The sequence below is a fragment of the Bombus terrestris genome, chromosome 8 (genome assembly GCF_910591885.1).
Source record: "Bombus terrestris chromosome 8, iyBomTerr1.2, whole genome shotgun sequence".
NCBI lineage: Eukaryota > Metazoa > Arthropoda > Insecta > Hymenoptera > Apidae > Bombus > Bombus terrestris.
The window spans coordinates 10,389,015-10,406,337 of record NC_063276.1 but is presented as its reverse complement, the minus strand read 5'-3'; the positions used below and the strand labels follow the sequence as shown (position 1 = coordinate 10,406,337).

The 17,323-nt window shown below is 30.2% G+C and overlaps 1 protein-coding gene across 6 annotated transcripts in view; it reads left to right on the top strand.

The window, feature by feature from the left end:
- The first annotated feature begins 5,187 nt into the window (after nucleotides 1-5,187).
- Nucleotides 5,188-17,323, top strand: part of LOC100647004 (octopamine receptor beta-2R) — a 173,585-nt gene continuing 161,449 nt past the window's right edge. For 5 of the 6 annotated variants that reach the window (XM_048408287.1, XM_048408288.1, XM_020867655.2 and 2 more), the window contains exon 1: nucleotides 5,188-5,837. The gene's annotated coding sequence lies outside the window, so the exon portion shown is untranslated. The remainder of the gene's footprint in view (nucleotides 5,838-17,323) is intronic. The other variant, XM_012318605.3, reaches the window with a different exon arrangement.

Genomic DNA, 17,323 nt, shown 5'->3' with positions numbered 1-17,323 from the left:
TCGAATATTACAAAATTTCTTTTTCTTATCTTTTACGGTGCTTCTTTCATTTATTTTGTACAGATTTCTTTCCCACTGCAATTTTGTTTAATTCTTTTCATGTATTTTACACTTTTTTGATGAACTTCTATTATGTATTTTTTATTACTGTTATAACGCTGTTTCGTGTATTTTTCGTAAGACTAGGTATATTCCTTCAAGCTTTTATTGGCATCCTATATGTTTCTTTCTATCTGCCGTTTTAAGCTCATATTTGTCAAATATCACATCATCATAGGTTTCTTCACAGACGAGTTTCTAACTTAGCTATTCTCTTTTTTGTTTCCACAATTTTCTTCATATTTCTTGCAGTGCATCGTCTTTCTGATGCTCACGTCTTCGTATTCATTCAATGCATAAAAAGTTATTTATGCTAGTAATAAATTATACTAAAAAAAACAGTGCAGTACATTGAGTATGCATTTACAACGTTTCGAATATACCAGGTTGTGCATTAATTACCAATAGAGTATGGATATTTATGCATGTTAAATATGTAAGAAGCATATGACATGCATACATCTAACCTATGCAAAATATATCAAAAGTATACTTGATATCAATTTTAAAAATCGAATATTTTCTATAATACATTACTTATTTAAGAATAATTTTGTAGCCATTCTAATATATTATAATTTGCGTCGCAATAAATTTTAAGTGTTTTCTAAATTTACAGTTGTTTATTGTTGATATTTACATGTAAAATATAACACTTATTTGCCTTGTGATATTTTCAAAAAAATGATAAGAATTTTTAAAAGTATTAACATTCTTATTAATATTCAAGAAAACTTTTCGTATATTTGCTTATCAGTCACATAAATCATGATACTCATGTTAATCATGTTACTCATGTTAATGATACGATAAACTTAATAAAATTGAACTACTTTAGCTAGTAAACCTAACAGATGACAATCAGTGATTAGTTAACATTGATTACATATTATTGTTTTTTAGTTTTTTATATAATTATAATAAATTATATCATTTTGATAGGTTACGTGAGTTATTTGAAATTTTCGCGGCTTTACCTACCCCAAATTATGATAATGTCTCAATTCTATTTACACATACCGAAGTTGCATCTATCTTATTCATAATTTTTAAGTTTGACATTGATCTATCGTATAGTTTCTCGGAAAAATTAATTTAAAGAAAGCTTTCTCGTTGCCTGCCGTAAAGTGAATAACTTTGAGCACCGTACCGTAATTAAATTTATCGTTAAAAAAGACAACGCCAATAGAAATTTTTAATGAAATGAAAAATGTGTTGGATGATAGTACACCATTACATACTGCAATAAAGAAATGGATGGCAGAATTTAAACGTGATCGTACCAGTTTGGAAGATGACCCGCGTAGTGGACATCCGAAAACTCCATCAACAGAAGAGATTGTGAAAAAAATGTACAATATTGCTTTGTAAGATCGATGAATGGAAATTACCGAATTGCTAAGATTAAAAAATGAAAGTAATTTGAGTCTCAAAATAGTATGTTTTCATTTTAAAGCCGTAAACTTTTCAAAGGACCCTACTAAGTATGCCACATAAGCATGAAATATATAAGATATTTCTGTATATATTCTCAAACATAATTATATGAAATCTATGCAAAGTATTGAAGTGAAATATTAGAATCATGTAAGGAAAGTAATAAAGAAAGAAAGCAATATATATATATGTCGGCTTGACGTTAAGATTAGAGTTAGGGTTAAGGGCGTGAAACGAATCCCCATTTGCATTAGACGTTATCATTATGCAATAGAGGAGATATTTACTGGTGCAAATATGATTATGATAGAATTTGACAAGTAATCGCGATAATTAGATACTTGAGAAGCTAATGACAATAATCCTAGGCTCAATAACGAATCCGCGGTCGACGGGATGATAGATGTACGTTCTCACAAAGTCCAAGTCTGACTCTTTGTTAACAAAACGTGAAATATTCACTGATCGTAAAGACGTTACTCTTTTCGTCGATGAGATCGCACGAAAAAATGACTTTCCATCCCGATGATGCCACCGAGGAAAAACTATATAGGGTGTATCTAACGACACGAGATCCTCGGATTCGTCGAGGAAAGTCTTCGTTCGGAAGGTGAGGGAAATTGACGTTGCTGCTAATTGGTCAATCTCCATATCAGTAGTTAGAAAAGGATGCTAACACCCCTCTTCCCGTAGTTTGGACAAAGACTATTTGTCTGTTTGAAGGATTTTATAGAACTGAAACTTAAGATTTATAACGGGTCCTCGGCCAGCTAAACATATTGTGAAGATGCGTTGACATCTGGCAATCATCTTACCCGAAGGACAAAGACTGCGTGTGGCGAGCCACGGGACAGAAATCGTTGAAATGTTTACTGTCGTGCACCGTCCCAACTATTTCTTTTAAGGAGAGCTATAGAGTTACTTTATGCCTTTGTTAGACAAAACGTTCATCCCTTGACTGCGGCTACGTTCGGCGACCGGTTGTCGCTTCGAACCCGAGTTCACTATCATAAATCTCAAATAAATACAGTTAGATCGAATGACAATTTCTTAATTACAGCTATGGTGGAATCTAGATTACAGTATTAAGGGATCTTCCCAAAGTTCCAAAGGGAAGGTTCTGATGTTCTTTCATCTCCGACATATATAACATATAATAATAATAATATATTACATATTATATTATATATAATTTATGCATTATGCAAAAAGTATAGAATGAGGAACGTATAACAAATTTCTATGCAGGTTTCATTTCTCTACTCATTGTAGGAAATATATATGCATTTTAAGGAAATATATCGTCATTGTTATTAATGTTATTTAAAATCGCATTAACTGCCGAGATAATTAGCGACTACTCTATGTTAAACTCACCTGTATCTTGTGGCACTCGTGCACGAGGTTCTAGTATTCGAAGGCGCAGGGCCATCTGTTTCCGGCATTAAAACAGCAGTATTCTAATGCCTGAATGCGTACATGCAGAGTAAGTAGCAATCATTTTTGGGAATAGTTGGAGACATGTGGGACCTACAATATTAGGTAGATTCCCAACTGCCAGAGACTGTGCTGAAAGAAACCAAATACAATTACAAATAAGAAATGCACAAATATCAGAATTCTTGAGTGAAACATTCAATAATATTTCATAAAAACATTCAGTAAACAATCAGTAAAATTACAGTAGAATCTCACTTATATGAAATCTCTAATATCCAAGCACGTCTCGTATGTATTAAGCAGTTCAATGTAAATATACAACACGATGTTCTGTACAAATCAGTAAAGATTCAGCCTCTAGCATATTAACTAGTTACAACACAGTGTAATGTTGTCGCGACGAAAATGTGTGGTACTATGAGCGCACAACACAAATTAATGAAAGAACTTAAGAATGCTAAAAGTGCAGCGTTAACGCGATATAATGGTTTCCATATAATAAAACTTCTTTAATTAACTATGATGCTAGTATTATGTGTGCTTCAAATAACAAATTGGAACATAAATAGAATGGTAATGGTGACTATTTTAACATTTTAAAGCATTTAAGTTTTTAGAAGTAGGACTAAAATGGTACAAAGTACGAAAAGAATACAACTTTATCGAATTAAATCTGCTGAAAGAATTATGTGATTCAGAAACTCAACAATTTTCATCCAAAATCATATTTAATTTTGTTATTTGTGATTGTTATTATTAATGTCTATGTTTTTTAAAATACATAAACATATGTATAACTGTTCTATTATTGGAAAATTCCTTTGTCAGAACATCAATCACATGATCCTCGATTAATTCGAGCACCCAAATTTGTACTGTATGTACATCTATTTAAATAAAGCATACTAGAAATATATATTAGCAACAGAATTTGTAAAAAAGACATATTTTGATATCGATAGTTTATATTTCAAGGCGAAATATGATCGGAAATAATAAAGTGGTATTTCTGAATAATAAGTTGTCACTATTGTATCATAATTTTTCGATATCATGCCTAAATTAAAAGAAACGGTTTTAAAAGGAAGGCTTTAAGGATTTTGACATAGGCTAGTTTCACTGAATGAATCGTACATTCGTCGAATATTCAATGGTACATAAATTAGCAGCTCATTCGTCGAATATTCAATAGTACATAAATATTGGTTTTACATTGACGAAGGTGGACACTACTTTGGTACGAAACAATGTACTTAAATGCGTATTATATAAGAAAATTTACTATTACTGATAATTTTTGACTTGCAAAATTTCGCTCATAATATTAGTTCAACCGAGTGCAGGAAGATTTTGATCTATTCAATGTAAAATTATTAAATTATTAAATTATAGGAATTATTTGTGTAATAGAAATCTATGACCTAAAACCTCCATCTTCTTAATACAGCCTTTCGAAAATTAAACTAATCAATCCAATTTCTTACAAACTTCTCAATTTTATTATATAATAAGCAAATGTAATTACAAGTATTACACGCAATACAGCATATGAGAGTATATTAAATAAATAAATGTCCAGTTCTCACAAAAAAAATGACTTCTATAAGTTTATTTGTGATAAGATTGCATAAGCAACAGAGAAAGAAAATCTGGAACAAAATAATGATTCTAATATCATTATTTCTCTGTGTTTTCCAAGTTCTGATATTGATAGATGTTCCGAACATCTTAATTCGTAAATATTATTAGTACCGTCATATTATAGTTATTCTAAACAGTTACGCGTGAATTTATCTCTTCATTATGTCCAGATTTTATTTTGTTAGGGAGCATTATACATTTTTAATAATCTTATACATTTCAATAATCATAATTTTGTATTGAGAATAAGATTTAGAAGCATTAAATCAAACATCTGATAATTGATACAAAGATCACGCACGCCGAAAGTTACCAAGTTTTTGCGTAAAACGATTTTGATAAGTGAACAATATTTCGTTTGTATGAGCACGGCACTACAAATTTTCTTCCTCTGTTTCTTTTCTTCTCTCTTTCCATCCCTCACCAGTATCATCATCCATCTCCCTCTTTCTACTACCCTATCCCCACTTCGTTGCCCCACTCCAACCCCAATCGCGGCACTGTTCGTCTCTCTCAGGCGCACTTCGGGCATCTCCGTTGCTCAGCCACGCTCATTCAAGCCCGACGCGTTCCGAGTCGACTTGGCTCGATTCAGTCGCGGCCGACCCGCCACGCTGGGAGCTTTGTCTATTACGTGTATGTTCGTGCTTCCGTTCGACGCGTCTTTGACTCAGTTACGTCTCCTTCGTGTTCAACCCCCTTTTAAAAACGATTCTCGGAATTTCCCAATTTAAAACTACCCTCTGCACAAACCTAAACAAAAGAATTGTCCAAAAAGCGTAGAAAAGAATAATCGGTGTGTTAATTTATTTTACTCTCCCGAGTTTTCATCCTCTGAGAAGATCGTGAAATAAAGTTTCAAATATAGTTGACATTCACTGCTGTCCACAAGTCTCGTGCATCTTTAACCCGTGCATCTTTAACCCGTGCAGAAAAAGGAAAACAGGTGTCTCGCTCGGGGAATAAAAAGGGTGAACATCTGTTGGGTGCGGTATAATAAGGGTTTACGAAGCTCTCTTCGAGGGGTGTTTGAACGAATGAGTGTAGTGAAATGAGACGTTCAGGGTCCACGGTGTTTGCGGTGTTCGACCGACATCGCAACAAGCAGGGATTCGTGAACGGTGGTATTTTGTGAACCAGCGACGCGTGTGAAGTAGTGTAGAAACAAAGTGAATTCTCCTTCATACCGGTGTTTTCTGCTCTTCTAAGGGAATCAGAAAGTAAGTGAATTCATTCTCGTGTTTATCTACAGAACAGTAGTGAGATTACAGTTTTGAAATGTTTTATGTTATTACAAGACAGTCCTGTCGGATTGGAAAGCTTTTGCACTTTTTATGGGGCGCCTCAGTAATATGAAGGAAATACATAAATACAAACATTCCCGGGGGAAACGATAAATATTTTCATTCATCATTTAATCTAGAAATTTCGAAAGGAAAATTGTCAACAATAAAACTATCGTTAATTTTCACCGATTTATCGTATAGATTTAATTTTAGAATACAAGTGTTTATAATTTTATCGATGAAGCTTTCTTCATGTAGTACAAGTAATATATTTGATTATCGATTATCCAATTATATGTTAAGCTACTAACGAAACAAGAAATTTGTGATATTACGTTATATGAATAAAAATGTTTAAAATGTGAAGTATTATGAGCATAATAACTTTCACGATTAACGTTTACGAAATTTACAAAATAATGTTTGTGTCTCTAACGTTGAAGCTAATGAATTTTTATTTCCATGTAAGTACTTAATAATTATATAAATGTGACTCCTTTTTTCCTTCATTCGAAAGATTTTGAAATTTCTAAATGATTTGGTTCATGCAAAAGAAACTATTTTCGCGGATTTAGTGAAGAAGATTGAAATAGGAAACGGATAATATGTACATGCTTATTCAGTTTAATTGAACTACTTAGAGCAAAAGTGATATAAGCGATAAAATATTTAGTGAAACGAATTGTGGATAGAATTAAACTTTAATTTCATATATAAACCATAAAATAATTATAAAAGACATAATCCTTTAGATATCTATGAATCTTGCGTAGATACTGATTTTATCTCGCTTTCTTTTGCAGAAAGATGTACCACTATCTCTTTTCTAAAGTGCCCCACAATTTCTAAGAAAAAATGAAAAACAACCAATTATCACTCCGATAAAATAAAGATTAGATTACGTTAAGAATGATCTAAAAATCTGAGATTTTCTTATCTGATAAGTAACTGAATTATCAAAAAATCCGTTTTGGATGTTATATGGATGTTTGAGCTATGACTTTTAGGATTTAGATTTGTGTAGTGTTAAATTATCTGAAACGCCTGTTCAGAGGTGTGGTTAGAATATCTGGCTACAGGAAGGGTAACTGCAGGTTTCTACGTGATGTATTACGAATCTGCCATTGATTTATTTAATTAGGGAAAATTTGTATGAGTTACTGTGTTTAAGATTCCAAAAATATTAAATAAGCATGTTGTGAATGGTAATTAGAACACAGAAGATTTTAACTTTTGAGTCATTTATTGTGGATACGTACTTATCAGAGCTTCGATGATTTATGTTAACTGAGTAGGATTTTTACTGTCTATTTGTTGTAAAATTTAAATAATATAAATTGCTTCATTATTTTTATAGCATTTATATTCAAATCAGGATATTTTGAACTCGGAGCATTTTTACAGTTAATTTGCTTAAATTATTTAGAATGTTTAAAATCCTTTTCGTTATTTATTCTATATAATAATATTATTAGAATTGTTAGAGTCAAAATCATATGAAACTTTGTGGTTTATTGTCCATATGCGCAATTCGAAAAATGCCATAGATATTGAAAATTGTGCTTGAGATATTTCTAGTCCAGATGTTTTCGTTTCTATTATGAATACTATTTAGAGTTTAGATATGTGTAGTTTCGTCGTGCTAAATTTCTCCTCATTCGGTCGCTGTATTCAAAGTTGTGACGAGGTCATTCAAATTCGTAGAGCTTGCGTTATTTACTTTGAATTTGTTTCTAACATCTACTGCCTTCAAGGCTTTCAGTGTTTCATCCAGATTTATCTAAGCTTGAAATATACTTAAAATCATTCGGCTTTACATGTATTTTGTATTTCAAAATTTGTATATAATATATTACAAGTATGTATTTTTTGTTTTATATATGTGCGACAACTACATAAAATGGAAATGGATATGATTCAATGGTATTTTTTTTTAATAATTTTTAAAAATGTTCTATCCGATTATATTAGATATATTTGAATTTTGTTATTATCATTTGAAGAACGAAATGTATTACATAATATTGCTGTTTGGAAACATTTATATTTCCTAATGTAATAGGTGTATGACATTTATCAAGTATGGATATGAGTGAATAAGTAGATAGTAGTTATTTGTTCACGAATAAATTAGTTTTTCTTTCATTAGCGTATTACAATTCAAACGTTTCATGTTATTATTATTCGTAGTTCTTGTTCGTAACACTTCTTTTAGATATATTTAGAAATAAAATATTTAATATTCGGTTAAAATTCTTTAAAAATTGTATTGTGCAACCAATAATATAAAATAAATTATTGTATTTATTGTAGTTTGTGACACTGTATCTGAATAAAAAAATGTTTGAAATATGGCACGAATAGTTTTGTAATACATACATGGGAGTAACTTGATATATTTAAAATATTTTATCATATTTAGCGAAATTACGTATTTAAGAATTAAATTTCTATAATTTATTTTCCTTACCGACATTTTAAATATTCCCTTCTAGAAGTTATACACAGTTAAATATTCGTATATTTTACACATATACATTTCAACAAGTATTACTACTGCATTTATTCTTAACTATAGTTATTCTAATATCAGTATCTCAGTTAACGAAATTTAAAGTTTAATGATTAATTTTGTACATCCATCCATCTTATAGGTTAATTAAAACGAAGAAAAAATCTTATATCATGAAACATATTGTTTAGCAATGTTATCATTTTAGAGGAAAAATTATATCATATATAAATATTAAAAAATATATTAATTTAGCTATATTTATTCCTTCGTATAAGTATCTTAAAAAGCTAGAATATATTATGGCAGCACTTATACTTTTTTGTACCTTATTCCACTAAAAAAATCGTTCTATTTTAGCATGTACTTTGTTTGTCATCTTAGCTTCTAATTAATATAGAGTTTACACCAACAGCTAATTTCAGCACTAAAATTATGAACATTCGGCATGAAGAACGGACGAGATCGTTTTCACGATTTAATTATCGCGTTAAGGAACGGAGGAACGCAGGTTGGTCTATCGATCGACACCGATTAGAGGAATTGGGCTGTTTTAGGGAAGCTTTCCGTGAGAAATGTGATCGAGTTCTGACCAGTAATTCAGTCGCTGATGTGGAATTCAGCTGGTTTTAGGAATAGATCCACAGTGAAGACAAGTTTCGGTGGTAAAGCGATGAATCCGAACCATTCATTCGGTTTTCCAATGGTCGAAAGCTTTTTGGTCAACGGTTTGCCTACTGGCAGAGATGATTTCACGTCGAGGGCAAAATTTCGGGGGTACTTCGACGAATCGCTTAGTCAATGTGAAAGGTTTAATTTATTTCTCTTTATTGAGGGAGGATCGAATGAATGGGAACGTAAAATCTACAGAAAATTGAATATTTAAACACGTCTTACTATTGTAAATATAGATGTACTAAAAATAATGTAAAGTAAAAATATGCAATGATATACGAAAATATTCTGCCTAAGGGAATTCATACGTCTTCTTCGATAAATATGAGACGAAATAAAAGAGTAAAGGGAGAAGAGTTAGAAAATGAAAGAAGTGCCAAAGAAAATATATAAATATTTGATAAATTTTATTACATTTGACAAAGATATGCTCATCCAAGGGCTTTTATGCATCACTATCGATTTATTAAATATATAGATATATAAATAATGTTCTATCAGGGATGAAGAAACATTTGTCAGTAAAGAAAAATGATTCTGAATAGAAAATATTATGTAGACATATAATATTTGAAATTAATAAATGAAGAAATATCACTTTCAAAAGTATACAAAGTAAAGTTGCTAATTTTCATCGATGTCGATTTGTTTCGTTGACATAATAAATTCTTATTATGGAACTATTAATTGTATAAATATGATATGTATTTTATTCCATTGAATAGGATTTGAAATTTTTAAATGTAGAAGTTTGAATATTAAATAATTTGTGTATACGAATTATAAACAAAAGAATGAAATTTTGGCGGAATCATTACATATAAATATAATTTATACCAAGCACGAAAAGTTATTTTTACAAACTTGTTGAAGGATATAAAATGAAAAACATAAGCTGAATTCAATTTCTAGAAAAAATGGAAAATCTGCAATCAAAAGATCAATGAGATTAAAATCCATAGATCTATTTTATTTAACAACCGAATTACTGACTGCTCTTTGTGGAAAAGAAAAAAAATTGAATATTTCGTCAATGAAAAGTTGTCAATCAAGATTTCTGTAAAGAATCGAGTTTCATTCATTTTGTCAATTCAAAATTCTCTTAATTAAAAAATGAAGCGAATTTGATTTCAAAGGGAGCTGAATAATTTCACTGGAATCACGGAATTTTAGTACTAGTTGCAATGACTTTAAGTAGATTGATTCAAGTTGTTAATGCAGTTAGAAGGAATACGCACGTTTCAAGTGGAAGAACTATACGAGAATGAAACTCGATCAATGGTTCAATTTCAACGAGGTCAAATTGAATGAAGTTCGATTTATTAGTAGAAGCAATCGATTTTGCTCTATTTCTTGGAGAAAAAGGATTCGCAACGTCGACAGATTTCGAAACGCAATTAATTCTCGATTATCTCCCCAGATTTACTGAGTTCTGCCATTCTATGTTCGAAGCGTTTCTGATGTCACTAAGCGATATTTCCATTTTTATTAAAGAAATTTACAAAATAATGTCTATTGAGATTTCTATTATGTCGTAAAAATATTTATAAGGAAAAGGAAACGTTTTATTACCATATAGTTGAAATATTATTATAAATTCTTATAATGTAGATTTATTCAATTATACTTACTTTTTGTAATATTTGCATAGTTATTCTGGTGACATTTTTTAATTTTTATTTCGTTGCAACTCTATTTTTTAGTTGGCTTTAACGTTGCCTCAACATCCAAGATTTAAATTCGTTTGTATCTAAATCGGTAATTAAAAATTTTGTAATTTACAACCTTTGGCACAGTTCTGATGTGAATAGAGATCGTGTGCAATTTATTAAGTTTTTAATCTGAATTCTGTCTGAATTCGCTCTCAATTTAATAGGCTATTCATATTGTTCGGCAGATTCACTATTCCTCTCACAGCGTCGCATCGCATCGTAGTTTTTGCGTTCGTTGCATATGAAATTTTCAATTTCAGAAATATATAAGTAAATCATTCAGAATTCATGGTTATAAAGTGCTGTTAAATAATATTTGTATTACATATCAATTTGAAGTTTGAAGCTGGCAGAGTACAATATGGTCGGAATTTTACAAAGTATGTTACAGTAGTACAATAGTTAACCATAATAGCAATAGAATAGTTAAATACAATTTTTATAGAATGAAATTAACGCGTATATTTATTATTATACGAATTTATCAACTAATAATATATGAAAAAAATGAGAATGAATAAACACAGCTTTCAACAGATGCGAGAAATCTATAATTTATTGATGAACAAATTTATTGGTGGATTATAAAATACGCCAAAAAATTCATATAAATAAACGTAATTTTTAGAGAATACGAGAAACCTACGATTTATTAACAAATAAATTTATCAACAGAAAATGAAATACGAGTTAAATTAATATTAAAGCTCAGTTAATATAATATGTTGTAAGTACCGTATTTTATATATTGTTTCATTCCTTTGTTTTTCAATATTTCTGCATAATAAAAATCAGTTTGATATTCTATACGTAGAATACATTATCAGAATCGTGTTTTACCGTTATTAAATGAAACAAATTGTACCCCATCCTAAATAAGTCGCATGAAATTTGTTCAACCGGAATCGCGTGAAGCTTTATTCGAAATAATCCAGTGATATTTGCTTTTTAGAGGAAATTCCCGTCCCTCACTCATACGCGCGCATATTTTTCAGCCTGGAAACGTGAATTCATTCCTCGCGGTGCTTCTGAAATTATGGGGCGACGAGAATTCGAACAATAAAATTGCTATGGAACATTGAAACCGTATACGCCGTTTATATTTACATTTTGAGCTTCGTAGACGTCACAGTTCCATGGGGAAGGATTTCCGTTTATTTCTATTATTCGCTGGATCTTCCGTCATCGAAACAGTGAATTCGAAGTGTTTATTGTGTATTTGATATACAAATGCTTTGGTTTATCGTTTAAATAAACATTGAAGCTACAGAAATTTTCATCTATAATATATCTTAAACGCCTTATTGATTATTTTAAGACATTTTGAAATATTTGACTGTTCTAGGAATGATTTTGGACTAGTATTGTTGGTGGAAAAATACAATATTATTCATATTATTAATACATTATTTTCCCAGTTCAATCTAATATTATATAACATTGATACGTCATATTTATCAAGATTTATAGTAGTAGAAATGTGAAGAAATAATTAGCAAAGGGTATTTAAATCGTTTAATCGAGCAAGCAATTACTTGTAGAAGATTCTTGCTTTCTTTATTATATTGTGCATTATACTGTGTGGATCTTTTTAAAAATCGTTTTCGTAATAGAAAAAGCTTATAGTAATATTGTAGAATAAACAAAAATGCGAGATTCAAAATGGCAGATATTTTACAGTAAATTGCCGAAACATTAATTCTCACATTGCAAGAAGATATCTACTTTCCACTTACATAAAACTTTGAATAGGACTAACGTTCTTTTATCAAGGTAATCTTTTCAATCAGTACAACGGTTAGTCGTATAAAACGAGTCGTATAAATCGTTGAAATACTACCGGTTCAATTAACGAGTTTGCTCAGTGCCCGATTAAGGATGTTCAGCTGTAATTTTTTATTCCATTATAAAATTAAATTATATTGTTTTGACTTGCTGGTGGGAGTATTTAAGTTTTCATGATTTTAAAACGACTGTTTCGATTACCGATAAAAATATTGAAGTATTTTAGTAATTTATTTTATCGTTGAGCTTCTGATAATTTCAAATATAAAATTATTTTGTAATATTTGCTTTATAAAATATCAATTGCGCATTTGGGATTGAACAAGTTTAACCCCCGATAGGAAGAAAATAATATTTCGATTGTATATAACTGTAATACATGATAATGCAGAAATAAATAAGAAATAGGACCAATAGAGTAGCAAAATATAAATATATGACAAACAATTATTAAATTATTATAATTTTAATTTTATCATGAGTTAACAAGCAAACAATGAAAATATTGTAATATATTGAAATATGTAATGGATATTTAATGTCAAATTCTAATTACAGATCACAATCCGATAATTTTATAGCCTTTATGATTGTAATGATGCATGATTTCATAATTTCATAATCTTGTGCTTAAACCCCATAGACTCGCGGTTTCATGACTTCATAATTCTTATGGCCTCATAGCCTTAAGGTTTCATAATTTCATACCTTCACGACCCCATTGTTTTATAGTTTTCAGTTTCATGGTCCCATAATTGCTTCGTTTTAGAATCTCATAATCTCGTAATTTCATTGTTCTATTGTATAATTTCATACATAAGTCTACAATATTACGCTCAACATCGTCTCATAATTTTATAGTTCCTTATTTTTTTATAGTTTTATAATTCCAAAGTTCCACAGTCTTACAGTGTTGTAATTCAAAAGGCTCATAGTCTCGTAACCCTATAAACCAGCAGTTTTCAAGCTGTGATATGCATATGAGAAATAGTTGAGTGATATGTGGATAATAAAATGTATGAAATATACGCTATAAAAATGTTATCTAAAACTTTATGAATGTTCATTGTACGGTTGTCTCAGTATTAAATAACTATGGTAGAGTTCAGTTTAAGTATTCAATTATTTTATTAGAAATGAAATAAAAATATATGACATGAGTAATATAAATATATGACGGTAACCCTATTAAATGTATAGTCTTCAATTCCTACATACAAGATGTATCTTCCTTAGTAACACTGAAATTTGTTGTGGTTTTGGTTTTAGTGATATGCATTTATGAGATGGTTGGGAACCTCTGTTATAATCTCATGATCTCGGAATATACCTTATTGTAGTCTCCCTGGTTTGATGATTCTGTAATCTCATGGTACCATAATCCCTTTTCCCATTCATATTCCGTACGTCAGCAGGTGACGTCCAACTATCTCACAAGTCACATCGTCGACCGATGCCATCCTAATAGCGAAAAATGATGACATTGATTCGGTGTCGTGTCGGCAAACAATTTTGTTTACCGAGCGGACTCAGGAAAATTCTGTTTAGCAAATAAGATCGTATCACACGATGCGATACTGTTTCGCGTGACAACTGGAACAAGCGTTCCCAGCCATTTGTCCGAGCGCACCTGTTCTATATTTCTTTTGCGGCCCGTAATGCGGCAGTCGATGTGTCCTGTTGCGAATCATCGTTAACCTTTTAGCTGTGACCACCTCTAAATCGAAATTATTTTCCATGTGTGACACGATATTTGCGCATCAGTCGATCAAGTACATTAGAGCTGTTAAATTTCCCGTCACATTTGATGATCCGCGCAAACAATGAATTTTTTACAATGATCCAATCTCTTCTGAATTTATTATGTAACACGTGTGAATACAGTGATCGACATTAATATTCGGACACTCTCTGATACAATAAGCTATTTTTTGGACCAAACGACCTGAGTATTTTTAAGAAATTAGACGAATTAGTTTACTGGATGACACGTAACAGAGTCTTGAAAATATTTCAACTGGTTGAAATCGCAAGGGAAAATGTAAAAGTCTCTTTTTACTGCTTTTTTATCTGAGCCTGCGATGAAAATTTATTAAACAGTGCTTCTAAAATTAATTGGTAATATTAAGTAACAAAAATTACTAGTGAAATACTAATAAATAGAATACTAACAATATGTTCTATTATATTCTCCACGATAATTACTGCAATAAATAGCTTTGATGTGACTTTAATTTGTTTAATATGGTACCTTTTGATTTGGAAAGAGAAAGATTTATGAATAAAATGTTTGTGTGTCGTATTCTATATTTCTTAGGATTAATTTCAACTTCCTCAGTTATTGAAGTCTGAAAATATTATATGATAAGTGTTAGAGGTAAAAATTTTCAGTATAAACAAATACAGTTAGTTATGTTAATTTTGATATTCACATCGTTTATTATCTAAAACGCTATAGACTTTTAATTACCTTTATAAATCTAAGAGGAAATTAAATGATAAAAAATGTATAAAATTTGCTTAAATTTGTTTACTTGTAACACTATTCATAATATATTACTTTTGCATCTACATATGTACATTGTTTATTATTCGAAGTCTGTAAACAAGTTATGTTATGATGTATAATAGTAGCGACAAATGGTAAAACTTTCCAAGTAAATTCCAAGTTTTAACAACTTAATTATTTTTCTAAATATTCCAAATGTACCTGCATGTGCCAAACGTGCAACTTTTATTACGCTATAGACATCTTTTACGAATGTATTATGTGTATTATATGAAATATTTTGAAATTTTATTAACATCGTAATAAGATAACATGAATGTCAATAGTCAATTTTTAAAGAAAGCTGAAAATTTACATGAGCATGGTATTCATTGCACGTATACGATCTATTCAAAGTGTCAATTATCCATTATATGAATAAAATATTTTAGACCATTTGGGATTATTTTCAGAAATAAATGTATGGTTACAACAACTGTTCATGCTATGCACTAATCTTTTCTGAAACGAGTGTTCGTATATATGTAGTAAATAACATGTATTTCCTACATATATTTTCGAATTGGTTTCAAATTTTACGAGTATAATCATGACAATCACATTTCATCACGCTAATGAAATTTCAAAAAGTGTCATATTACACATAATATATTCATAACAATTTTCGTGGTAAGTGTTCAATTATTTTTGTGAGTCACTGTACATATGACACATTGAGAGCAAAAGTGCATTAACCCCAATATTCAGCAGACTGAGGTATTCGTTGATTAAAATAGATGAACAGAAAATATTCAGTGCAAGGACTGATTTCGCTACATTATTTAAATTTGATTTGGAAAAAATAAATTTTTCCACATTTGACTGATATTTAGATTAATTAATTAATTAGAATAATTAATGCTTTTATCTCACAATCAGAAAAAATATGGTTTTGCCTATTTTTTCTTGTAATACCTCATAGTTTAGTATTCTGTTTAGTATTCGGAACAATATTATAATCATTGTGAATATCCAAGCTTCTTAAAGCTTAAACCTTACCGTATTAAATACTTTCATTCGAACCTTCCTCTTCACGAAAACTTATGACTGCTAGAAAATTTCTGTTTAATGGAATACACATATAGCGAGGGACAAAAAAATCTGTGCAATTCGTTTATCGCAGGAATAAAAGGAGAAATATTTTCCATATTACTAAATATGTTCAAATGTTCTGTCTTGATACAATGTTACAATTATGTGAATCTTGTCTCATAATTATACTACATAAATACACTATAAATTATAATACCAAATAATTTAATTGACATTTGTTATTTTTATTCATTATCGAAAGAGTCTCTATAATATACAGTTAGATATTTTTTATTTATTTATATTTGGATATTTTTAATGACATAGTATACTCCAGCTATAGGTATATTTTTGTCTGGCACTATCATGAAATAAATTATAATAGTAACTTTTATTTAACGAAAATTTGTTTTACGGAACCTGTTTAGATTGCTTGGAACATTGTTTTCCTCGTAAGAAACATGGTGCTCTTTTAAAGTGGTCGATTTATCAAGAAGTTATCGTTGAAGAACCTCCTTCACAGCTCAAAATTACTGAACGTGTGGTATTTAAAGGAAGATCGTATAGACGATTTGGTGTAAGCTCGATTAAATCGACGTGACATTTTTCTTCGCCCCTATTGCCAACTTATTTCGCGCTTTCCACGCTAGAAGGAATAAATAAAACGCGCAATTCAATGTTCTTTGCTTCATTCAGTCAAGTGTGACGATGTAGATTACTTCTTTGAGGGTATTTCATCGATTGCAAGGTATTGTTCTCCTTTCCTACTCGTATAACAAGCCATCATGCCTTTATTTTCTTCTTTTTTTTTTTAGTCTCTGTCGTTCCTTTGAGTCTGTTCAGTGGATGCGGGAGTAGAATGGGGAATTGTAAGTGGATCTTGTGTTAACTGTACTGTCACTAAATAAAACTTGGAAATTTGCAACTTGTATTTTTTTTATAACATTCAACGTTTCTTTCATTTTTGTGAGACTAGATAAAAAATTTGTTAGTTAGGTTTAAGTATTAGGTTGTCCGAAAAGTTTCTTTCGTTTTATGACGAAATAACAGACGCACAACGTTTTTTATTTTATATTATTTTGTCGAATTATGTACGATCCATTTTGTTCTGTTGAGATAAATATCGCAACATTTCACGGACTTGGTTTCACGTTTG